At 37.0% G+C, this 26,974-nt stretch overlaps 2 long non-coding RNA genes across 4 annotated transcripts in view; one reads left to right on the top strand and one right to left on the bottom strand.

Annotated features, from left to right (window-relative positions):
* The window catches only part of LOC144311211 (uncharacterized), a 140,383-nt gene that overhangs the window by 19,064 nt on the left and 94,345 nt on the right, over positions 1-26,974 (bottom strand). The window lies entirely within an intron of this gene.
* Positions 4,506-26,974, top strand: part of LOC144311212 (uncharacterized) — an 86,829-nt gene continuing 64,360 nt past the window's right edge. For all 3 annotated transcript variants that reach the window (XR_013376780.1, XR_013376779.1, XR_013376778.1), the window contains exons 1-2: positions 4,506-4,704; positions 5,494-5,601. This is a non-coding gene — a long non-coding RNA (uncharacterized LOC144311212). The remainder of the gene's footprint in view (positions 4,705-5,493; positions 5,602-26,974) is intronic.

The raw sequence follows: 26,974 nt of genomic DNA, 5'->3' as shown, positions 1-26,974 counted from the left end.
ATAAAGATGATGGAATCAGGTGTTGCCACACTTCTATGCTTATAAGCCAATACTTTCAATACTAATCTGGTCTTTCAGGTCCTTCAAGTGTTTACAAACTTTTAAAAAATATACTATCCCTCTCTGAAATTTGTACTTGAAGTTTATAAAATAAGCATGGGCATACATTTTAAAACTATACACATCTTGACATCTCACTCTGAATAATGTTGGGATTGGCAGCTAGAGACTTAGTTGTTCCCTTCTTAAGCAATGCTTTTGGCTCACCAGAATTTTAGGAGATTGAATCACCCAAAGAAAGAGCTGCTGCCAAGAGCTGTAGCCTCTGATTTCCACAGTGTAAAATTGCCCTGGGTGAATTCTTCTTTTTAGCTACCTCCTTATACATGAAGTCATTGCTATGAGCATATCCTTCCAAAACAAGGATCCAAAGTCACTTTATTAAAAGTAAATATGTAGAAATTGACATTGGTAATTTCTCATCTCTTGTTGTTTATAAAGAAGCCATTTGATATAATGAGAAGAGCACAGGACTTGTGATTATAAGACCTGGATTTAAGTGTGGACCTTGAACAAGTCACCACCATCCAAATCTATTTGTTTATCTTGAAAATGAAATAATTATAATCATGGCATTGACCTGATGGCTGAAAAAAAGTGGGAAACTGGCTTGCAAACCATCAAAGCTCTGTAAAAGTATAAGAAATTGATAAAGTATTAAGGAAATAAGAAAGAGATTGTAAGAGGCTCCATATTTTCACTAGGAAATAAATTTTAACAACTGAAGGAAAGAGAAACGTATGTTGCAGAGTAAAGGACCTGAATAATCTTTCTGAAAGATTAATTCCAGTTAATTTTTTTCCCTGTATGTTATATTTCAGGCAATAATGATAATGCTAAGGGCCAAATATAGTTCACAGTGCTTCATACAGATAATCTTACACTAATCATGCTACCACTGTTCCTATTTTACAGATGGAGAAACTGAGGCATAGAGAATATAAGGGGCTTGTTGGTCACAATTACAGAGTCAGTAAATGGTAGAGCCACAATTTGAACTCAGATAATCTAGCTCCAGAGTCTGTGTTCTTGACTATTGGGCTACTTCCAATTATGTAAATAAGGAAGACTTAAATTTTCTCTAAGATATAGGAAGAAGTTTCTGGTAGTTGAGTGAAGTTTTCTAAGCTATAGGCAAATGATATTTATGAAAGTGACTGAGGAATACCCTGCATAGTGCCAAACACTGAAGTGCCTTATTGCACTTTGTGAATTTTCATTTCATGTGAAGTATCAAAATTCACCCAGGAAGTAAAAGGATTTTGCAAATACTTTAGAAGTCTGTCTTAATACCAGGGGACTTCAAATTCCTTTTTTAAAAAAATCAGGAACTTTGAATTGAACTAGCTACTTTGCAACAATGAAGAAATAAGGGCATGACAGGGGCATCTGGGTGTCTCAGTGGTTGAGCGTCTGCCTTTGGCTCAGGTTGTGATTCCGGGGTTCAAGTTCCCCATTGGGTTCCCTGCAGGGAACCTGCTTCTCCCTCTGCCTATGTCTCTGCCTCTCTCTCTGTGTCCCTCATGAATAAATAAATAAAATCTTTAAAAAAAATAAATAAGGGCATGACAATTATTTGGTATATAATTTACATACTAATTTGGTACCATACACACATACATACATGCATTTTATATATATATATATAAATATATACATATATATACATATATACACATAAATATACATATATATACATGTATATATATATACACACAAAAATATACATATATATATATATACATATATATGTATATTTAATGAACTCTTTATTGCCCTAGAGTGGCTATTTAAATCATAAATTGCCACTATTTGGACACTGGAATATAATTACACTTTAACAGATAGAAGAGGGGATCATGACTATTGTTATTTATAATAATTCTTCATACATTTGGTGAGGAAATTAAGATTACATAATATGCATGCTCTTTTCCTAATTTAACATTCTTTAGTGCTTTAAAGGAGATTGTAATCGTTAATATTTTGAGTTCTGCCATTTTCCCCTTCATATTTCTTTTAGGCAACAGCAGTGGTTATGTGTTGTAGTTAAGTTTTAACTTTAGTGCGAAGATATCTTAAACACATATCAGGAGCTCAATGAATATTTGTTGAACAAATATGTGAAAGCAGAGATATCTACCATTGCACCACAGTAATTATACAGACCAGATATTAACATTTCTGAGCTGAATTCTCTTAGTTTGTATTTGTCATAAACTGCTGTTTGACAAGATTGAGCTTTTTGAGATAGGCTATTGTTTATTATAAAAGGTAGGATCAAGATTTTTGTTTGTTTGTTGTTTTAATGAAGGAAAACCTTCCTCTGCAGAAGTTAACTGCCTTTGTCTGAAATTCTGGTCTGGATTCACACAGTGAGGATAGTTCTTTAGTGTATAACCCTTGCTATCCATTTCTTATTGTTGTATAGCTCATGAAACCCTGCTTAAGCTTTTGGCTTCGGTAGACTTTTACTTTAAGATTAGCTTGGCAGATAGCATTTATTCGATTTCCTCCAGGAAACCTCACTAACATAAAAGTAGGAGACTTTTAAAAAAAATTACAAAAGCCCATAAAAATTTGAAGAAAAACAACAAAATAAAGTCCAGCATCAACAAAATAACAAAAACTGATAGATGAATGGTAATTGACTTAGTAGTGAATAAAGCCAAGAAGCAGACAAAATTCATGATAGTGTTAGGAATTGGAGGCAAGAGGCTCTTTAAGAATTGATGTCCTGGATAACACTAAAAATAAAAGGGACTAACTGAAACAACTAGATCTGCAGGTCACACCCCTCTACCCATTCCATATAGCCAGGCAACTAGCCCCCTCCCACTTCAAGAGAAAACAGGAGGTTCATTCTTCAGAAAGCACATATAAAGAGCCTTCAAATGGGATACCTTAGGCATAGGTCAGAGTAAGGGGACCATACCAGAAGTGGAGAGATTATGTGAATATCTATATCAGATGTATAACACAGTTTCCTCAATAGCCAGGGCTCTGGCCAAGTTGCAGGAGATTTGTGCATCTGTGTAGCCCAGTGTTAAACTGTAAACTTAATAGGGTTGCAAAATACAGCATAGAGAAGTCCTATGTACCCATCACCCAGCTCCCCCAGTGGCTAACACTATTAAATAACTGTAGTGAGTTATCAAAACCAGAAAATTGACATCGTCGCAATAAAACCAATTAGCTTTTAAACAATGTCATTTTAAAGTATGAACAGATGGCTAAGGATAGTCAGACATCTCAGGAAATATATACTTTTTTAAATTAGAAAGACTGTCTTAAAGAAACTAATACTGAGAATGACAGTGAAAACTTCAAAAGAGGCAAAAGGAAAAAGAGTAAGAACCAAGAGCAAGGTTAATAAAAAAGAATTCTAATGAATAATAAAGACCTCATATAAATTACAAACAATTGTGGTAGAAAGTAAAACAAACAACAATAAAAAATCAAACCAAAGAATACTTCAATGTAAAGGATGATAGAAAAAAGTTATGCAGTACATGGTGACTGCATTTGAGAATACTCCACTACATAATTGAAACTTTCTAAAAGAATAGAACATAAATGTTCTCACCAAAAAAAAAAAAAACAAAAAACGTAAACGTGAGGTGATGAAATACTTGTGTACATGCATCAAGTCAGTACCTTGTATACTTCCAATATTTTACAATTTTATCAGTTATACCTCAATAAAGCTGAAAAAACAAGATAATTACACAGAAAGTAGAGCAAAGAAAGAAAGAAAAAGGGTACCAAATAAGAGACTTAGAAAAAAGAAAGTTAAAGAATTAATTCAGGAGGTTCCACTTCTAAATCATAGGAAATATAGAAAGAGAGAACAGACAAAATAGAGGGAGAAGAAGAGCAAAGAAATTATCCCCAAATGTTTAAAGTCTATGAATTTTTAGATTAAAGGATGCACTAAGCATTCAGAACAATAAGTGAAGAAAAGCCCACCGTGTAAATGCATTACTGTGAAATTTAACAACACTAGGGATAAAGAAAAGATATGAAAGACCATCGGAGACTAAGCACCTGTCTTTTATGGAACACAATAATTCAGAATGGCTTTGGAGTCCTCAACAGCAGCACTGAGAACCAGAATAGATCCATGCCCCCACAATTGTAGAAGGACAGACGATACAGCATACATGCAAGATCTCAGAAAGTCTCTTCCCCACCCCTCAGTACCCTTTATGAGGAGGCTGCTAGAGAATGTGCCCCATGAAAACAAGGCACTAGGCCAAGAAAAAGGAAAAGGTGTGATCTAAGGATCAGATCAAACTCAAGAGAAAGGCAAAGGAGTCCCCAGGTCAATGGTAAAGGGCAACCCCCAAGTGACAGCTGTGGAACATAAAGACCAGATTCCATTTAGGAATTGGGCAGAAAACTATGATAAAGATGTTTCCAAGGAGATGAAATTGACAAGATGTCTGACGTGTCTGCATATACTGAGAGAAGATTCTAGATGACTCATGAGTTTGATAATGAATTCATAAGTGCGTACAAAAAACTAAGCAAACAGAATACAATTTTTAACTCCAGATAAACAAAATAAATGCGAGAAAGTAAAAGTAATTTTCACATACTACAAAGTTGAGCTGTGCATAGTGTTTACACTGTCCTACTAAAGTAAGTACTAAATGCCAGTTTAATCATAATTATGGCAATTTCAGAAAAATGGGGCACAAATAAAGAAGAGATGGTAAAAAAGAGCGAAGTTCTCAGCTTCCATAAAACTATAATCATTAACACCAAAACCTTCCCAAATCAAAAAGTGGTAAAATAATCTTGTTACTCCAAGATATCTTGGATATTTTAGTAAATACTAAAATAAACAAAAAGTGACTGTTTCTGGGAAGCAGGAAAGGGCAAAGAATTAGGCAGATGACGGCTATTTAGTTTTGTTTTAAATTATAATGCTTGTGAAAATTTTGATTTTTTAAACTATGTGCCTACATAGCTTGGACAAAAATAAAGTTTAGGGACACCTAGGTGGCTCAGTGGTTGAGCGTCTTCCTTTGGCTCAGGGCATGATCCCAGGATCCGGGATCAAGTCCCACATCAGGCTCCCCACAGGAAGCCTGCTTCTCCCTCTGCCTGTGTCTATGCCTCTCTCTGTGTGTGTCTCTCATCTCTCATGAATAAATAAATAAAATCTTTTTTAAAAAATTAAGTTTAAAAAGATTAGAAGAATATAAGGATTAGCCCAGGAAAGATAAGACTCCTTGCAAAGAGTAGTATGATAATCTTGGTTTAAGGGAGATGGATGGTAGTTGGGGGCAGTTTTATATTTGTTACTCTCTACCCACCTCAAGGAGTAGAGAGTAATTACTACGATGATCCCCAGACACATCAAGTGCTAAATAGTTAAGTAATAATAGAGAGACCAGACTTGCACTTATGTTCTTGTTTTTTCAGGTGTAAGCATCATCCTGAAAGGACAGTCTATGTGTATTACTAATCCAGTACGCCTTCTATTCTTCTTCTACCCATCCCCCAATCCTCATCACATAAGAGCACAGGCAGGTAAGGAGCATCTTCTGTCATTGGGCCTGACCTCATGAATACATCTGGCACAGTAAGTAGAGATTTCTCCAGATGCCAAGAACAGGATTCTCTCACCTAACCTATTAATAGGGTCTTTTCCATTAGCTAAATGGATCAAGTGAAGTCTAAGGTATCATCAAGTTAGGAAATCCTGGTATTGTGTAATTTATTTGGAAAGCAAACGGCCTAAATCCTATATAGCTGGAGTGCTAGCTCTGAAAGTTTTTAGCGATATAGATGGAAAGGAAGATAAGGAACATATACTATATTAGGATGACGTCATTACTTGTTGATTCATTAAGCAAGATATAAAATTTATCCCTAGCCTAAGGTGCTAATTATGCTTGGTAACTAACTGGAAGAGAAACATGCTCCATATGCTCTAAATATTCTTCTAGAGTTTATGGATAGGTTAGCAAATCCCAGGAACCCATGAATGCAGGATGTATATAAGAGATTTCAGGGTATAGGAGGGATAAGGTGGAAGGGCCTGAGAAGGTAATAAAAATCATTGTCCAAGATTTTAAAGATACTCCTTTTTAAAGATATTTTGTTGTACAAATTATGATGCAACCAAGTATAAATTACTTACGGTTAATTCCAACAGTCGAAATCATCTGATACTAAGATACTTCATCTCTTTAGATAAGTGGTTATGGATTGGAGTTGGAAGGTAGTTTTGTAATATACCAAAGAGTGACACAATTCCATCATTTTTAATAGACCTAACCTGTGCTATTTTAAATAATAGTAATAATCATTAAACTTTGAATAACCACTTGAGTAGATGCTAGCCCAGGAGCCAGATAACTAGTCTTTCTGGGAGAAGTCTCATTCTTTAATGCCAATCTCCGATTTTCAAACAAAGCCTTTGAAAAATCTTAGTGACTTCAATCACTCTTTCAGATTTGACCATTATTCTCAAGCTGCACACATTTTGGTATTGCATGGAGGTTCTTCCTAGCTGCTAGCCCTTCTCTACATCTTTATTTGCCTCACATGTTGGAAATAATGCACAAGACAAACTCACTGATAGACCAGGCTGTTTTTTATTCATTTAAATTTATTAGCTTCCTATCAGATATTTTTTCAATGTATATTAAAAACACTTGCAATACTACAATTTTTCCAAACATAAGTTCAAGTCTTCTGCCCATTTTTAATTGGATTATTTGGGCTTTTGATGTTGAGTTATGTAAGTTCTTTATATTTTTTGGATACTAACCCTCTATTGAATACATCATTTGCAAATATCTTCTCCCATTTGGTAGATTGTCTTTAGTTTTGTTGGTTGTTTACTTTGCTGTGCAGAAGCTTTTTTCTTTTTCTTTTTTTTTTTTTTTTTTTGATGTAGTCTCAATAGTTTATTTTTGCTTTTGTTTCCCTTGCCTCAGGAGACATTACCTAGAAAGATGTTACAGCCAATGTCAGAGACATTAATGACTGTGCTCTCTCCTAGGATTTCTATGGTTTCAGGTCTCACATTTGGATCCTTAATCCATTTTGAGTTTTTTTTTTCTGTATGGTACAAGAAAGTAATGCAGTTTTATTCTTTTGCATGTAGATGTTCAGTTTTTCTGGCACCATTTGTTGAAGAAACTCTTTTTCCCATCACAATGCTTTTTCCTCCTTTGTCGAAGATTAATTGACCGTATAATTGTGGGTTTATTTCTGGGTTTTCTATTCTACTCTATTGATCTATGTATCTATTTTTGTTCCAGTACCATACTGTTTTGATTACTACAGCTTTGTAATATAAATTGAAAAATCCTAGAATTGTGATAACTCTAGTTTTGTTTCTCTTTATCAAAATTCCTTTAGCTATTTGGTGTCTTTTGTGATTTCACACACAAATTCAGGATTGTTTGTTCTAGTTCTCTGGAAAATGCCATTGGTATTTTGATAAGGATTGCACTATATCTGTAAATTGCTTTGGGTAGTTTGGACATTTTAGTGATACTTCTTCTTCCAATCCATGATTAATTCATCACTTATAGCACTTTTTTAGTGGAGTCTTTAGGGTTTTCTATATATAGTATCATGTCATCTGCAAAAAGTGAACATTTTACTTAGGTTGCCATGACTGAACCTACCCTACAACTTCCTCCACCCACAAGGTCAGACCTGCCAACAGAAGTCAGACACAACTTTTTTTTTTTTTTGCTTCCTGACATTTTTAATAAATATATTTTTTATTGGTGTTCAATTTGCCAACATACAGAATAACACCCAGTGCTCATCCCGTCAAGTGCCCACCTCAGTGACTGTCACCCAGTCACCCCCACCCCCCACCCACCTCCCCTTCCACCACCCCTAGTTCGTTTCCCAGAGTTCAGAGTCTCTCATGTTCTGTCTCCCTTTCTGATATTTTCCACTCATTTTTCTCCTCTCCCCTTCCTCTCTCCTATTCCCTTTCACTATTTTTTATATTCCCCAAATGAATGAGACCATATAGTGTTTGTCCTTCTCCGATTGACTTATTTCACTCAGCATAATACCCTCCAGTTCCATCCACGTGGAAGCAAATGGTGGGTATTTGTCATTTCTAATGGCTGAGGAATATTCCATTGTATACATAGACCACATCTTCTTTATCCATTCATCTTTCGATGGACACTGAGGCTCCTTCCACAGTTTGGCTATTGTGGGCATTGCTGCTATAAACATCGGGGTGCAGGTGTCCCGGCGTTTCACTGCATCTGTATCTTTGGGGTAAATCCCCAGCAGTGCAATTGCTGGGTCGTAGGGCAGATCTATTTTTAACTCTTTGAGGAACCTCCACATAGTTTTCCAGAGTGGCTGCACCATTTCACATTCCCATCAACAGTGCAAGAGGGTTCCCCTTTCTCCACATCCTCTCCAACATTTGTGGTTTCCTGCTTTGTTAATTTTCCCCATTCTCACTGGTGTGAGGTGGTATCTCATTGTGGTTTTGATTTGTATTTCCCTGATGGCAAGTGATGCAGAGCATTTTCTCATGTGCTTGTTGGCCATGTCGATGTCTTCCACTGTGAGATTTCTGTTCATGTCTTTTCTGTCATGCCCATTTCATGATTGGATTGTTTGTTTCTTTGCTGTTGAGTTTAATAAGTTCTTTATAGATCTTGGAAACTAGCCCTTTATCTGATACATCATTTGCAAATACCTTCTCCCATTCTGTAGATTGTCTTTGAGTTTTGTTGACAGTATCTTTTGCTGTGCAAAAGCTTCTTATCTTGATGAAGTCACAATAGTTCATTTTGTTTTTGTTTCTCTTGCCTTCATGGATGAATCTTGCAAGAAGTTACTGTGGCCAAGTTCCAAAAGGGTGTTGCCTGTGTTCTCCTCTAGGATTTTGATGGAATCTTGTCTCACATTTAGATCTTTCATCCATTTTGAGTTTATCTTTGTGTATGGTGCAAGAGAGTGGTCTAGTTTCATTCTTCTGCATGTGGATGTCCAATTTTCCCAGCACCATTTATTGAAGAGACTGTGTTATTTGACTGCAGACACAACTTTTGATTAGAATTTAGCTTTCTTCAGGAAAAAGAATTCATGAGGGAATGATATTTTAAGATTGGTAGGTATCCTAACATTTTAGCTGGATCTAAGGAATCATTCTCTTATTAAGAAAATCATTTATGGGCACCTGGATGGCTCAGTCAGTTAAGCACCCAACTCTTGATTTTGGCTCAGGTCATGATCTCAGGGTCATGAGATCAAGCCCCAAGTCAGGCTCTATGCTCAGCATGGAGCCTGCTTAAGACTCTCTCTCTGGGACAACTAGGTGGCTCAGTCAGTTAAGCATCTGCCTTCAGCTCAGATCATGATCCCAGGGTCCTGGGATCAAGCCCGATCCCTGCATCAGGCTCTCTGCACAGCGGAGATCCTGCTTCTCCCTCTCCTTCTGTCCCTTCTTCCTGCTTGTGCTCTCATTCTCTCTCAAATAAATAAATATATAAGTAAAATCTTTGTTTAAAAAAGATTCTCCCTTTCCCTCTGTCCCTTATGCTGGTGCTTGCCCTTTCTCTTTCTCTCTCTCTCTCAAGAAAAAAAAATCATTTGATTTTAAGATTTCTGAATTGGAAAGGGATATGTAATTCCCTCCTTCTTCACCTCATTCTTTCCCCCTACCCCTAATACATTCCCTTTATGTCCTTCTCAGATCAGGCTAATTTGGATGCTTGAAATATCAAGGTGTTCCCTCCACAGGTAGCATGTTTAATCACTTGGTTCTCAAAGATGTCTTCAGAATTCAGCAAAAGCAAACCTTTTTATTGTACACTTCAAATAGCTGAAATAGCAGAGGAGGGCACCCTTATAGTTTAACTCCTAAGGAAATAAGATAGAAGAAGTTGCAATCCATTCAAATAGAATAAAATTAAGATAAGTGGAAAATACCTATATATTTTATTTTTGTGCCCCTAAGTCCATTACTTATGGGAACTAATCCTTTCTTCTTTTCGTTATGGTTCTACAAACCTTATTGATCAAGGGGTCCTATCATTCCTACCATGGTGGTAGATATGTGACATAGGCTAATCAATCAGAATATCCCATCTAAGTTGGGATAGAATTGGTCAAGGGTAGGCATCTAACCCAGAGCCAATCACCAAACTTTGAGGGGGACTGATATAGACATTGGCAAAGAATGGATCTCATATGAAAGCCTGGCGCAATCAAGGTTGACCTTTGCCACTTCTTTGGGACCATCTACCAGAAATGGAAACTGATCAGAGAAAAACAGAGCCAAGAGAAGGAAAAATCAAGTTTTCTGTGAGTACTGGATCTGGCTGTACTTTTCATTAGATCAGCCGATATATAATCATATTTTAAGTCACTGTATACATTTTCTCAAAGAATTTCATTTTCTCTCTTGGGAATGTATTGTAGTCTAGATTGTCCTATGACTCCAAAAATGAAATACATATCTTAACAGAATGATGAGAGACAAGTACTACTGACAATAAATATTATGTTAAAATAACCAGTGAAACCTCTTATACTTCTAAGTGGAGTCTCAAATAAAACATCAGACAGATTAATTCTTTAAGACTTCAAAACAAGACCAGACAGATCACTAGAAGGAAAAGCTACAGGGAACCCTAGTCTCAGCAGGGGCACATGGGATAAATGAACAAATCTCTTCAATCTCTACTTTTGATAATTCTATAATAATTATCTGAAGCTGTTCTTAATTAGATTCAATTATGGGATTAGTTTGAATTATATTATGAGGCATTGATTTACAGAATATACCCACTGAAGGCCTAGGTGCTGAATGTAGTAAATGTGTTACAATTCTGAGTAAGGAAATTGCAGCAGGGAGCAGAGGAAAATATCGATCTACTTACAATGAATTTATATCCAAGTTAATTTTTATTTCCAATTAATAAATGTAATGTGGGTAAGGACAACTGTATTTGGAAGTGGCCCCCTTTCATCAAGGAAAGACAGAGAAATGCATCTGTTTGTTTGACTACAGGGGAAAGTCAGTTTCGGGGACCTCTGAATATGCCTATTTCCAAAAAGGCAGGCTTAGAGGGGAGAACTGGAAAAGATAAAACAATTGACACTTCCTCCAGAAATCTGGTATAAAAATTCCTATAATCTTGCTTCTCAAAGCAAGAGTTTGAACTTCTCAAACTGACATATGTGATGATGTGCTAGGAGGCATAAATATGGCATAATCTGGGAAGCTGATCAGATTTGTTTCAAAAGCCAGGGCTAATTCCTAGAGCGTAGATTAATGATAGTTCAATTTTGAAAAGCAGGGGGAAGTATTATGAGGGTATATATTTCAATCTAATCCCAGAAGTAATAATATTGATAACAGTTAACATTTATCAAAGGGCTACTACTGTCAGGCTCTGGGCTTAGCAATGTACTTCTCCCAATGATATCATTATTAGCCACATATTGGAGATGAGATTGATAAAATAAATATGGTTCATCTTCTAGGGCATCAATTTTACATCCCATTATAGGGAAAATTGGGTAATTTGCCTATGTCATTTAAAATATGTTTATATTCATGGTGGGTTGCATTAATGGCTCCAATTCTTCACCATCCTTGAAGCCATGACCTCTTTCAGTGACTTTGCAATCATTTCTACTGTAAAGGTGCAATATATTTCCTTACTTCTGACTTTGAGTTTGGTCATGTGATTTATTTGACTGAAGAAATGGACACCACTTGTGCAAAGGCTTAGAAACTACTTACATGATGGGGCTTACTTTCTTGGAACCCAGTTATTGTTCTGCTTCCTTGCTTGTCCCAAGAGGAAGATGAGAGTCACACTTATTCCAGCTAAGCTGCCCCAGTCAACTCCCACCAGCTACCTGAGCATCCTTTAGGTCAGGCAAGCTGACTCATAAATGTAGCCATCATAGGCTTAGAGTACAAAATTTGGCATCAGATTTGGATTCAATCATTGTCTCTATCACTTTTTTTTTTAACTGTAGGACCTTCTGCAAGTTACCTGAATCATTACATTCATCACCTAGAATAAAGGGGTTACACCTACTTCATAGTGTAGCTGGCAGGAATAACTGAGTTACATATGCCAATGGCTTAGCCAAAAACTGACATATAGCAACTATTTGAAGAATAATAGCTATTATCATTCTCCTGATTATTTATAGATTAAGTGTACAATCCATACCCAGGAAGTCCAACATCAACTTCTCACACCTGTTGATACATTTTACAAAACACCCTACAAGTTAGCTTTGGCCCTTACTCAGAAAGGGAGGTGTTTTTCTAAAATATACTCCATAACAGGACAGAGTTTAATATTTTTATTTTTCCATCATGAGTAGATGGGAGATACTATTTGATCATTCTTGAGTATTGCCTCCATTATAAAAGTATTTTGGTAAGGCCATTTTTTTGTTTAAATTAGCAAAGCAGCCAAGAGGGGACAATTGCCTCCTACATTCCAAACCTATTTCTCCTTTAGACAGTTTGTCTAAGAAATAAATTGAGGCCCTTTATCTCACCTCTATCATACCTCTTAACTAAGGTTTGCAGAATAATATTGCCAACACCCTTGGAAAATCTGATTTTCCCTGTCATGTGCCAGGCACATCTGCTAAATACAGAGAAATCTGATTCCCTGCCCAAAATTGATTCAGCAAGAGCACTCCGAACTCGGTTAAGGCCCCAGGAAGGCATGTGTTGGGATTTAATGCTTCACCCTGGAGAAAAAGCACCTCCTGCTTACATTACTAGAAAATAATTCCTAGCTAGAAAAGCAGTAGAAGGACCCTAGGGGCTCATCCTCCTCCATCTTGAGAAAAGAGGTTGGAATGGAATCAACACTAAGGCTACAAATAAAAGCTGTTATTCAATAGAAGAAAAATTGGAGGTTTGAATAACGAGTATTACAGCCACTGCCTGCTCCTAAAAGCATGTTCATACAGAGCAGATACTGATTACAGCAACATGCTGTATTTATATAACCCAACAGAAATACGTTATTGACAAAGAAAAGAGAACAGATCTCAGAAAACAAGCGCCAGTGACATGTTACAACTTTTTCTTTCTTTTTTTTGATTTAACATATTTGTAAGCTGCCACTCTTTACAATAATTGACAAAACAGTGCAGACATTTTGCTTTCTGTAAAATTGGAAGTCATATGTCATGACTAAGATCCATCAGTGATCAGTTAAATTGGGCGATTGGACCTGTGGTGGCACGTCTGTTCTCAGCCTAATGATTTGTTTATTTAACTGTTCTTGTTAGAGACTGTCGGCCCATCAGAAAAAGAGATGTTGATTTTAAAAATTAATCTTGAGGAAAAAGCAAATACAAATACAGAGTTTCTTGGTGAGTTCATTTCAATTCTCAATCAATGCCATTTCCTAGCACTAACTATAACGAAGACAGCAGACGCTACTTAAATAAACAAGATATACACTTTTATGAAAAGGTCAACTTAAGAGAGCCAACCTATTAATTTTCTGATGGTTATATTTAGAACAACAGCAATAAAATGTCTTTTCCATCCATTGGACCTCTGCACAGGCTTTCAGTACTAAGTATTATAAAATAGCTATATCTTATGAACATCCCAGACCAAGTATATTCACAAGATGATTAGCTCTTAGCCCTTTGTAAGGTCTCTGGAAGCCTACAGAAATTAACCTTCCCCTATGCTTTCCTACGATGTTGGTTAAAATAATCTTTCCTACTGTAGAGAATGTTTCTTGAACCTTCCGTGTCCATGGTGTCAACTTCAATGCTGGTTTCATCACTCACTGTTCCACTCTAATTCCACTACCTGACCAAGCATGTGCATTCAATCTTAATCTGTGCATTTGCTCAATGCTTATGCTTGGGTCAGACTGTGCCTTGCCACTGTCAATATCAACCTTGTCATTCAGTGGCTGGGGGATGGCAGGGGGTGGAAAGAGCTATGATTACTCTCTGAACCCATTACACACCAGACATTTACTAACAATGCAGCATGTGATACCGTTATTTCATTCTTATAAAACTTTTAGGTAGCCATTATTACTTCCATTTTTAAAATGAGGAAACTGCAGTTTAAAATGGAAAGATATGGGGTGCCTGGGTGGCACAGTTAGTTAAGCATCCAACTCTTGATCTCGGCTCAGGTCATGATCTTAGGGTTCTGGGATTGAGCCCCATGTCAGGCTCTACAGTCAGTGTGGAGTCTGCTTGAGGATTTCCTCTGTCCCTTTCCCTCTACCCTTCCCCCTGCTCATGTGCTCTCTCTAAATTAATAAATAAATTCTAAAAATCCTTTTTTTAATAAAAAATAAAATAAAATGGCAAAGATAACTTTTCCCAAGTCATAAAAGGACAATCAGTAGGGCTCAGACTAGAGTTAAGGTCTTTATGTCATGAAAACTTAGTCTTCTCACTTGGCTAGGCTATTCTCAGATTTCAGGAGCTAGGTCCATTGGCAAACTCAGTGCCTAGGATAACACTATATGCTGAATATATATTGATGATTGCTATAATAATAACAATGTTATTATTATTAATGGGAGTTAATAGAGATCAATACTTATTTGTGCCAGACTTATAGAAGTTTAAAAAATATCAAAATCACATAGCTAATAGGTGGCAGAATTGAATCTTTGACTGAATCTTAAGCCCACATCTTATATTGCTATCCCATAGTTCTCCCCTAAAGCCTTAGCAGTATAAGTTAATGTCCCCAGAAGAAAGAGTGATGGAAAGGCCAACATGCTTCACCAATGAGATGCTTCACCAATGAGCTCTAGTTTCCTAAATATTAATAATTTTGCCTCTAGGATCTGTTTATTTCATAATGATGCAGGATCCACTCTCCCCATGACTTTGGTCCACACTGATTATAAAGGCTGCTAGTCATTGTTCCTGTCATGCTGTTCTTTCATGATTACATATCCCACTGAGGCTGATTTCCCAACACTTGGCACCCTGTGGGTGCTCTATCAGAACTAGCAACTCACCTCATAAATACAGGAACTTCTACTAGCTCTGTGACTTTCTCTGGTCAGACATATTTTTGGTCACATTTTCCATTAGCCACTCACTTGTCAGCCTCTGCTTGTGTGATTCTTCCTCCTAATATGTGGGACCTTGAAATGTCCTGCTTTTTCTCTCTGGGAGTTTTTTTATGTTGGTCAGTTCATCCTGGCCACATACAAGCTGTCACTGGTATTGGGATGCTTAGCATCAGAAGAATTATTCAGGGGAACTAAAAGTAGAAGTTAAAATCACCTGCCACTTTCAGTAAATGAAGAAAAAAAATAGTTTAAGAAGACATTTAAGAAGTGAGCTAACCTTTCAAAATATCTATATATTTTGGACTGGAATGTCTTGAATAGACATCCACCAGGGATTGTAAAACAAACCTGAGCTATGAAATCTGACTTCTTCACCTTCCTGATCCTGAGCAAAGATGTGAGAAAACAACAACACTTAGATTTAAGTCTCTTTTTCTGCTTTTTCTACGTATCACACTTCGGCAGAATTGCTAATAGGGAGTGAAATGTCCAAAGAGGTTGCCTCAGAAAGGCAGAGAAGCAAAGAGTCTGTATGATACACACAATGAATAATTGTCCTTCAAAGAATCCGATGTGTGATATGCTGCCTAATTACAGGAAATGGCAAATGGAGATAAACACTCTAGTCACAAAAAATCCCCAGAAGAGATCTGACAATGTCTCAGAAACCTGTTTCTGTTCCAAATGTTGTCGATTCTTAACATAAGGGGAATGGGAGAGTGCAATCAAACTCTGGGTCTCCTGGCAAATCATGGAAAGCAAACCCCAAAGGACAAAAAGCTAGAGGGACTGATATAATTATCACTACAGCTACCCATTCCAAGGTCATTTTTTGGGGGGGTCCAAGGTCATTTTGTGCTTACACATGTCCATATAGGGACATGTTCCCTTGAACACTACAGTTCACGTTTCTTCCTTCTAGGTACACAGATGATATTTTTTAAATGTGCCATGTTCCCTGCTAGAATTAAAAGGATAAGAGAGCACTGAGTATAGTGACAGAAATTTTAAATGACCTAAGGGAGTATTTTGGAGTCTGAGGCACAAAAGTCATGGATTAAGGGCTGAATTAAGAACAAGCCCTAGAAAATTACTACCTGTAGGAATGATCAGGACTTCCACAGAATAGGGGTCAGGGTAGCAGTCCAGCCTCAGAGAGTTCCAATACCCAGTGACTAAAGATTGAGGATCAACTTTGTTTACACATGAGAATCTTCTAGGGAATTTCAAAAAGCACCTGTGCTTATGCTTTACCCTCCATCAAAGATATAATAACGCGTGAAGCAATAGCTATATATTTTAAAAGCTGTCTGAATGTTCAGGCAAAGTCAGGAACTACTGGAGGAAAGTCTACAATATGAATGTGGATGGAATGCAATGATTCTTAAGTCTTTTTGAGATTCTGATGAAAGTCAGAGATCATTCATCTCACCAGACCAATTAACATAAGTAGACAGATAAATAGATGATAGTGACAGATGGGTAGACAGCAAAGGACAGACCTCGTATTCATGAATACTGTGAAAGATCACTCATTGACCTTGTGGGAGTCAATGAGCCTTAGACTAATAGCCACTGGTTAGAGCTCTAGCAAAAGTAGAGGCTTGGTTGCATAACTATCACCCAGTGTACTTATCATTTGCTTCCTTTATTAAAGATATTGGCCTAGAAACCCTTGGAGTTAGGTTGTGAAAACATATTTAGCAGGCCATTTAAGAGTTCATAATCCACTATGGGCCATACTGCATACACACAAATACTTCACTACAAGAGAATGAAGAGTTTATGGATGGTTAGCATAGATTAGATCTGCTCCAGTAGCTTAAAAGACCAAGCAATTCCTTCCAGATGGGGAAATGAGGGAGAATTCGATCAAGAAGGTGGAATGATCATCTCAGAAGAGAAATGTCAAATGCATTGGCATTGGTATAGACTCCTGTCATTGTAAAGACTTCTCCAGGGAGGTCTGCTGACCCGAGGTGGAAATGAGACCCTTTTCAAACATACCTAGTTTTGCATGTTTTTTTTTTCAACTGGACATCCTTCCCTACCTTAACCAACCCACCAAATAAACAAAAATGCATGATCATACCTCCAAACATTATTGGAAATAAAGTGATAGACAGTACTGATGGGAAGTTTGTAGTCCTTGATCTTGAGTCTGTATTAATGATCTTGAGTCACACAGAGCATGAATGTGAGAGCTCACTATGGTGTGTAATGTCCATACCAGGTAGAATTGGTGCCCCGGTCTCTTCCAGTCTAACACTGTAGGTTTGAAGTCTTGACAGTTCTTCTCAGTGTGGCTAATGTTTTTCACAAGTGTTCCTTAAAAAATGAAATAGTACTACTATTTGGTGTGTTTAAATGCATTTGCATTTCATTCAAGGGAAATGAGTTTTCTGTTTTAATTTCATCTCGGTTCCATTTAATTAAAGTCTAGCTCGTTCTGTCGCTGAACACTTTCTTAAGTGCTGGAGTTTTGCTAAATCATTCAATGTGAGTTTGAAATTTGAACAAGATTTTTCAAGCTATGAATAAATTTGCATCTATTGATGATTTTTGAATCAATAGATTCTCTCTTCCACCCTGCAGTTAATATAATGGTTTGTATTTCTCAAAATACATTTTCATACATTATTTCACATGATTTTTGTAATATCTCCACAAAGCAGGCAAATCGAGTCCCATTATCCACATTATACGAATAGAAAACTGAATTTCAAACCAGTTAAGTGACCTACCCAAGATCACACAGCCAGTTAGCCACGGGATTAGACTTAGAAGTACATCTCTTGTTTACCAGTCCAGTGTGTTTTAAATGTACTATCCTTCTCCCATTCCCATCCATTTTGTTGAGCAAAATATGGAATTTTATCCTTTCTCAATGCCGCCAAAAGATTTTTTAATTTGGCTAGCATACATATTAGGAGACTAAGGCTGAATTTTAATGATTCTAATGTTTTTTATGTGACCGGCACAGGGGAATGCACTTACCAACATCATTTCTCATCTTTATAGTGAGACTCTATTTTTTAGAAGAGAAGGTTCAGGGATGTTAAGTAACTTGCCAAAGTCACATAGCTGCTTACTTCTGCCTTCCTTGGTTCTCTTTCAGGCCATGGCTACACCTATCTAGTACAGCCTATACTCTAGAATCATGGCCAGGGGTCTTACCAAATCCCGACAAATATTCTTTGACAACATTATTAGTGGCATCGTCAAGACTCCCTTAGTATTTTTACCTAGAAAATATTGTGTTAGACACTAAAACACAAAAATAAGAGCATAGTGTTTACCTTCCAGAAGTTTACCATTCAATAAAAGGATAGGTTCCATACATAACAGCACAAAAATTAAGCTGTAAAGCAAGGGAGGGCTGCATTCTCCAAGCATTACATAAGTGTTTCAAGTTTCAGACTATAAATACTGTCAGAATAGAAAGAGGATCAATGTGGGCAAAGATAAGAGAATCTCTCAGAAAAGAGATAATATTTAATGAAAGAGTTCAGGTAAGTAGAGAAGAATAAGAAGGAATTATGTGTAGGAACAATTCTAAAAAGATTTATGAAGTGACGAATAATCATGGCATATTGGGAGGTAATCCTATCTTCTTATTTGTCATGCTTTGTAATGGAACTTGAAGTATGATAGTTTCAGCAGATTCTAAGATGATTCCTTTGGTTGATTTATTAGTTAGGACTGGATACGGCTGCAAGTAACAGAAACCTCAATTAATGGTGGCATAAGCAAATGAGGATTTGTTTTCCTTATATAAAAAGATATATAACTGTTAGGAGGTGGTTGCTGGTGCTGCGTCAGCTGCTCAATGATGCTCTCATTTAGAATGTTAGCTTTGACTGTTTGTGCTTGCTGCATCACGGTGGCCTGAAGGCTGCTGCAGTTTTTCCCATCAGTTCCTCCTTGAGGTGGGCAGAGGGTCGTGAGAGGGACCAAGCCGGCAACACCTGCCCTTTTTGTCTGGGAGAGGCTGTGGAACAGGGAACCAGGTTGTCGAGCTTGATTTAGATCATATCAGCATATTACTGTCCCAATTGAAGTCAGGGTTTTGACGGTAAGGAAAAAGGGGGGGATGAATATTGAGGAGGTAAGTAACAGTGTCTCTAAGAGTTATATTCTATCAGTTATATCCTGTCAATAATAGAAATGCACTAATTCTCCCAGATACTGGGGGCTTATTACTTGAAGTCATAAGTAGAGCAGTAGACTTGGCAGCTGTCTTAGCAGGACATGGTTAGACTTCATGAGGAACTGGGATGTTATCAGGGGTACCACAGCATCCTCTTCACACAGTGGCAGCTCTAGTGCTTGGAGCATTTTTGGTTCCTCCAGCAGTAGCCGACTATTGCTTCCTACTCATGAATTCCATCCATTTGTTCAGCTGTGTCTCTTGTTCTAGAATTCCTATTTTTCTGTTACTGTGAAACTTTCTGTCTTGAGCTCCAATCTGATGAGGCATGCCAGATGAAATACAATATACCCAATTAAATTTGAATTTCTGATAAACAGTAACTATATGTTTATATAAATATGACCCATGCAATATTTGTGACATGCTATGCTAAAAAATGATGTATCTGAAATTCAAATTTAACTGGGAGTCCTGTATTTTCATTTGCTGAATCTGACAATCCTAAAGCTAATCTATTTGGCAAATCACCAGTAAAAAATGTCTATGCTGACAGACCTCTAATATGATTCTGAATAGAGCATAGATAGAAGCCTCTGGCTTAAGGGCACTTGCAGTGATGAGCACCCGGTGATGTATGGAAGTATTGAATCACTACATGGTACACCTGAAACTGATACTACACTATATGTTAACTAACTGGAATTAAAATAAAAACTTTAAAAAGAAAAAAAAGAAATCTGCTCCTAGCTCAATCAGCACAGATCACTATGGTAGTCTCACACAGGCAATACGTAGAAACTTATCCTTAAGGAATTTCCTGATTTTTCAGCCCAGTCAATGGGGTCTATGAATGGCATTCCCAGTATTGGGTCTGATTCAACAAAAAAGCCATACTTCTACCCTATGCCATTTCTTTCAGACAGCAGATATGCTGGTTTTAGATATGCTGGTTTGCCTCTACATCTTTCACATTTCTCTGTATCAGCAAAAGAATACATAGCATCTTCTTTTCTAGGCACATGATCAGCTCATATTCAGGCAGGCATTTGTTAACTTCCACAATGGGTAGAGTGTGCATGGAATAAAATATTTCCTTTTGCACAATGCATGCAATTTCCTTTCATGTCTCTCCATTTTTCTGAATTCTGTCTTTTATTAAGGTTTATCCCCCTTCTGAGAGTTCCAACAAATATATAATAAGTTCTGAGTGCCAAGAATAGGTGGTAGAGGATGTACTGGGCAAGTAGAAGAATAAGACATGATCACTAAGCTCCAAAAGCCCTTAAATTTCCCCCTGACTGCTTTCAGTTTTATAATCTAATTGCCCAATCTAATTTTCTAATCTTGCCATTTCCCTTCTTTCCTTGTTTCCCCTTTGATCTACAAGTACAGATTTATAAACTTGATTCTTTATTTTCAAGAATATCTGATGTAAGAAGGGGAACATGGTCAGAAATCCTATTTCTGACTTGGCTTCTTCTTGACTAAATCATTTTTTTACTCCTGTTCCTCTTGCTGCTCACTTCTCATTATCATCTTTGTTTGCTCCACAATGACTATGCCAATAATGTTTCTACACTAGAAGCAAAAGTCATGCACGACTTTTAACTCACATAGAGTTATGATCACAGAATCAAAGAAAAATGGTGGGAGCTTCCATGGAGGGCACCTCATTCTATGTTCTACCCAGTGCAGAAGTTCCCTTTTCAGCCTCTTAGATTCAGGAGGTTAAGCCTCTGGGTCAACACCATATGATATGGACTATTCAGCTTTGGAACTATTATCAAATTACAACAAATCCTTTCCTATGGTGGATTATGTTTTCCTCTAACAGCTATACATTGGTCCTGGGGATGTGGGCAATCCTTCTGCCCGGTGTAAGCCCTTCTTACACTGAGAATGTTCATTAAGATCCTTGATCAAGTCTTCTTCATTTCCTATCTTTCTCTGACTTTTCCTTATGTCATAATGTCCAGACGCCTCTCCATTCCAAGTCACCCTTCTTCAAAATGACCTTCAGCTTCTCCATTCCCCTTCTAGAATATGAGGCCCCCAATGTAGAATATGCTCTGCCATGGGAATGTCACCTTTCATTTCTCACAACTAGTTTTTCCCATCTCTGAACATGATACAGAAAAAGAAAATGGTTTTTGGAACTAGTCTGATATGTGTTCATATTTTGGCTTGTTATTTATTATCTTGAGACCATGCAGAAGTTTCTTAATTTTTTTTTTTTTTATTTATGATAGGCACGCAGTGAGAGAGAGAGAGAGAGAGGCAGAGACACAGGCAGAGGGAGAAGCAGTCTCCATGCACCGGGAGCCCGATGTGGAATTCGATCCCGGGTCTCCAGGATCGTGCCCTGGGCCAAAGGCAGGCGCCAAACCGCTGCGCCACCCAGGGATCCCCAGAAGTTTCTTTACCACTGACAACTTCAGTTTCCTCTTCTGTGCAATGAAAATAATAATACCTATCTCCTGTGAAGGTAAAGAAAAGTATGTTAAGTGCCTTGAAAAATACTAAGTTGGGGATCTGTAAAAAATCCTTACTTCCTGCATTTTCCCTGAGCGAGGGGAGCACAGAATAAAATGGCACACCCACACAACATGAAGAGCAAATCCTAGCTTCTCTTGTATTTCTTATATTGGCAGAAAAGTCCATGGTTAATGATTTTCTGTTCATTCGGATGATTTTCAGAGCCTCAAAGGTAGGATTGGGGGTTTACTGGCCACCTATATTTGTTGCCAAACTTTCTACTTGTGACTACAAATACAAGTTTCCCTATTTGGCCTTGGGTGTAGATATTGCCCAGCCCTGGAGAAAATCACAGAGGGAATTATTATCAGTTCCCCCACTTCCCCAAAAGGGATTGGTCTCAACAGGCATTAGCCACAGGCAGAATGATGATTGTCATTTTCCCTCCCACTTGAAGAAACAGTGTATGATGCTGCCATGAGAATTGATCATTAGAGGTAGTAGAAGCAGTGTACCAGTAACGGTAATAATGAGAAGACAGTTTCAGTTTTTCAAATGACTGTGAGATCTCATCCTGGTTACTTTCTTAAAGGAGGCAAGATGCAAATATTCTAGCAGTAGTTTTGCATATCTGTGTTGAACTCAATCCAATTTTAAACAAATCCATTTCTTATTGTATTTTTTTAGTAGATGAAAATCTCATTTTCCTCAGAGATAACACAGCTTTAAAAAGTTGTACATTATGCAGAAAACCCTGTTATTCTATGCATGCCCTGTCGAAGGTGGAATAAGGTGAAAATGATCCCAGAGCCATGTTAATAAACAATACCTGAAATGCTCCTAAATTCCCTACTAATGAAATATGCAAGCTATATTTTGATAATAACAGTGAAATTTATTTTATTTCCACCATCTCCTCCTCTGGGAACAATGTCACACTCTCTTTTCCAATTCAGAACAGATCTGGCTTTCACTATGCCAGAATGGAAAGAGTTTGAGCATTGTGGTGGCCACATGGTGGCTCTGGGATTTGTGCCAAAGCTGTGCCTGACGTGGGGTTCTGACAAAACCCTGTTCATCTGGGATTCAGGAAACAGGAGCAAGAAGATACATTTACCCTCAGGCTATTCCTAAATGACATCAGAACAGCTAGTCAGTTGAGTAAAAAATGTAGCCCTGCTGCTTGCTTGGCAACAGGTTCTCCAAGCCCCTGTCACATTAGAACTGGACTTGGAAGGTACTCAAAATTTACATATGAACTACTGGGCACAAGAGACTATTTTCTGGCTGAATGTATTGTTCTGGTGACTTGAGTGTCTCAGTAATAATCACTTTAAAATTTTGTGCAGACTACTAAACACTGCATGCATATTTTTTCTTGCCTGTTTTATCTTATCAATGTGAGGCAGCATAGGCTATGGACAGAATTATGTCTGAATCCTAACTCTAATTTTGCTCTAAGAGGCTGAGGCTGTAGGCAACCTCCTTAATCTTTCTGAGCATCATTTTCTTAATCTGTAGCATAGACATAAGCAATATTTATGATACCTTTATTATAGGATTTTTTAGGATTATATATATAAGTAATATATAATAGGACAATGGGTGATAAAGGATAATATATTATATATAAGAAAATATACATAGGGTAATATATTTATTTTATATATCACATATATAAAATGTGTGTATCTGTATGTATACACACACACAGCCTAACAACATGCCTAACACATTTGAGATATTCAATAAATTTTAATTCCCTCCCAAATTTTCTTCTCTAGTATTCGTAAATGAATTATAGTGGACTCATGTCATACATGGAGTGTATTTAATTGAACTCAGTGCATGAACTCATGCACTCAGAGAAAAAAATAGAGAGGGAGAGAGAGAAAGAGAGTCATCTGTTAATTTCCGTTTTACTTATTTTAATGCAGGGTACCAATATGCCCACTAAAAATACTTGATTTTACATTTTCTCTACCAGCAAGGAAATGGCCATTCCTGGCCAATAAGATGTCTGTGAAAGTCTCTAGTGAGGGCTTCCTGTGCAGCCTCTGTGAGAGAAGTTACTTTTCCTCTCAGCTTTTTTGTCCTACACCTTTACTGCCAAAAATGTGCATACGAAGTCTGAGCAGTCATCTTGATCTCATGAAGCTATAAGAATGTAGATAAAGGCCAATATGCTATGGATAGTGGAAGGAAGAGTTAAAGACCAGGTCTCTGGTTGCATAGGTGAGCCGGCAAAAGCTGTTCTAGACTGTCTACGTACCTTATTGCATGGAGCAAATGAGCTTCTACATGCTTACGCCATTGGAGTATTTTTGTTTTATAGTGTTGTTAGTTGGGGCAAACATAATCCTAATGGAAACAGTAGATGATTCCACCGGTCAGCGATGTGCGTGTCCTTTCAGTGATCTTATGCTCTGGAGCAAAATGGGAGATATAATTCTGCCTTTCATAGTCTATGAATCTCATTGTGCTGCTGTCAGTCTAGTTTTTAAGATTTCATATTTTTCACACAACTTGACCACCAACACAAGTCAGGGGCTTCCTGAGTTCTCACTTGAGATTTGAGATCTGTGCTGCTACTGGAGGAGATGCTGCCCATGTTGGACTTGCCAAGCTACACAAGTAGCCTTCCCAAAAACATTTTCGTGGGTAGTTTTTTACATGTGGGACTCTGGCATCATCCTCTGACCCTTAGCCTAACTCTTGAGTTAGAATTGGGAATAATATATCAAACTGGGGAGCTGAGTTGTTGGTAGCTGGAAGCAGACAACAAAGGGATGTGTGTGTGTGTGTGTGTGTGTGTGCATGCACATGCACTTACCTCAGTGCATCTAAATCCAGATGCATGTAATTCCAAAAACCTAAATCAAAGTCATTTTTTTCCATGAGATAAAAAAAAGAAAAAGCAGAACATATGCTCTAGTAAGCTAAAAAATATCCAGTCATGTTCTTTTGTGTATCAGTGTAATAAGTAAATAATTTTGGGGAGGTGTGATTATATGGAGATGTATGCTGAAATAAACAAAATGCTACCAAAAATGTCTGGCAGTGGTGCAGAAATCATTAGGATATCATTTTTAACTGTGTTATTTTCTATTATAAGAATCTCTGATTAGGTTTCATATATAAATATATGGGATCCTCATATTCAAATTGTTGGGAATTATTCATTCCTCTAAACCTGAAATTTGTTTAATTCTTAAACTCTTTTATTAAAGATTATGTCTCCATATAGTTGCTACTTCTAGAGTAATATTTTTTAAGATGGCAATTTGTACCTCATTAGTCATGAAACCAATTAAGGTGGTTGTGGTTCTTGTTTAAGAATTAAGTAGAATACATGGGATCCCTGGGTGGCGCAGTGGTTTGGCGCCTGCCTTTGGCCCAGGGCGCGATCCTGGAGACCTGGGATCGAATCCCCCGTCGGGCTCCCAGTGCATGGAGCCTGCTTCTCCCTCTGCCTATGTCTCTGCCTCTCTCTCTCTCTCTATGTCTATCATAAATTAAAAAAAAAAAAGAAAAAGAAAAAAAAAAGAATTAAGTAGAATACAAAATTATACATATTGTATTTTGTGGGCATTATATATTGTAGGTATTACATTTTGAGATGTTTGTTTTGATTTTATATATTTATGGTGTTTAATGAACCTCAGTGTTTATATCTCATTGTAGATTTCTCTCAAAAAAAAAAAAAAAGAAAAAAGAGGATCGGTATGTACCCCGTTATGAAATGGCTTCTCTGAGTGGTGCTGAGGTTGGTTGATCAAGGCCATAATTTGGAGCTGTCCAACTGCTGACACAAAGAAGATGTTTGAGGCAAAATGCCTCAAGGATACTATTAGGGCATCTAGTATCTGATCCTATACAAAACAGTTGGGATTGCCACATTCTGGGAGCTACTACTGACATGAAAAGCTGTATCTGGAATTGTAGACTGAAAACCTCCTTATTTTTTACTTCATCTCTGTTAATCATTTCAGAATAACTCATCAAGGAGGGGCAGAAAGATCAGGCCTTCTATCTGTGTCTTATCTAAGAAATACTTGTGTTTTATATCCAAAGAAAGAATCACTAACTACACAAAGTATCTGAGTCAGTTAGAGCCTCAACATTCAATTCTCTTACTACTACACTGCAGTATATTTATCCAAAAATATAAGCAAATTTATAAAATCATCAAAAAGGTAGAATAAAATAATTAGAGTAAACTTAAACTAGAATTATAGCTCTATTAAAAAACAAAATAGACCACTAACATCATGGACTGGTATCTAGGCCTCATGGTTTAGTCCAAATTCTACTTATATAATTTTTAAAAATAATATCATGAAATTATATTATAGAACATAATGCTATAATACTAACTCAGAATTAAGTGGGTAGAAAAAGTAAGACAGGTAAAATGGCCCTAAGCAATAACTCAATCATCAAATTTCCATCAGAAAATAATCCAGGACATTTCTGGCATATATGAGGCATGCAGTAAGTGCTTGAATTCATGAAAGTGCATTATCATATATAGCATAGAGTTTTCCATCCAAAGCATCTTAATTCTAAATTAGCAGGATACAGGATTAATATACTAAAATTAATTGAATCTATAATACAGATAGTAATTGGAAAATGAAACTTTAGGAAAAAACAACTATCATCAAATTTAAAATTCTTAACAATAAATTTCGTAAAAGATAGCAAGATATCTTTTTTTTAGATTATATTTATTTATTCATGATAGATGTAGACAGAGAGAGAGAGGCAGAGACACAGGCAGAGGGAGAAGCAGGCTCCAGGCCGGGAGCCTGACGTGGGACTCGATCCTGGGACTCCAGGATTATGCCCTGGGCCAAAGGCAGGCACTAAACCGCTGAGCCACCCAGGGATCCCCATGGATAGCAAGATATCTATACTGAAAATTATAAAGCATTGCTGAGAATTTCTAAATATTTAAATATTTAAAGATATTCTAAAGAAGTGGTCAGATATATCACATTCATTGATTGGAAGACAAAATAATGTTCATGATGCCAATTCTTCCTATAGAAGAATTATAGATCTATAGATTTGAAACAATTACAATAAAAATCTCAGAAGGAATTGTTTTTGAAGAAATTTACAAGCTAATTCTAAAAGTGACTTGGAAAAATGAAGGAGGTAGAATAGTCAAAACAAAGAAAAAAGAATAAAAGAATAGAGCAGGAAGATCCAC

The sequence above is a fragment of the Canis aureus genome, chromosome 3 (assembly GCF_053574225.1).
Source record: "Canis aureus isolate CA01 chromosome 3, VMU_Caureus_v.1.0, whole genome shotgun sequence".
In the NCBI taxonomy this organism is placed as follows: domain Eukaryota; kingdom Metazoa; phylum Chordata; class Mammalia; order Carnivora; family Canidae; genus Canis; species Canis aureus.
The sequence above is the reverse complement of the archived record's forward strand: the minus strand, read 5'-3'. Positions and strand labels throughout refer to the sequence as shown.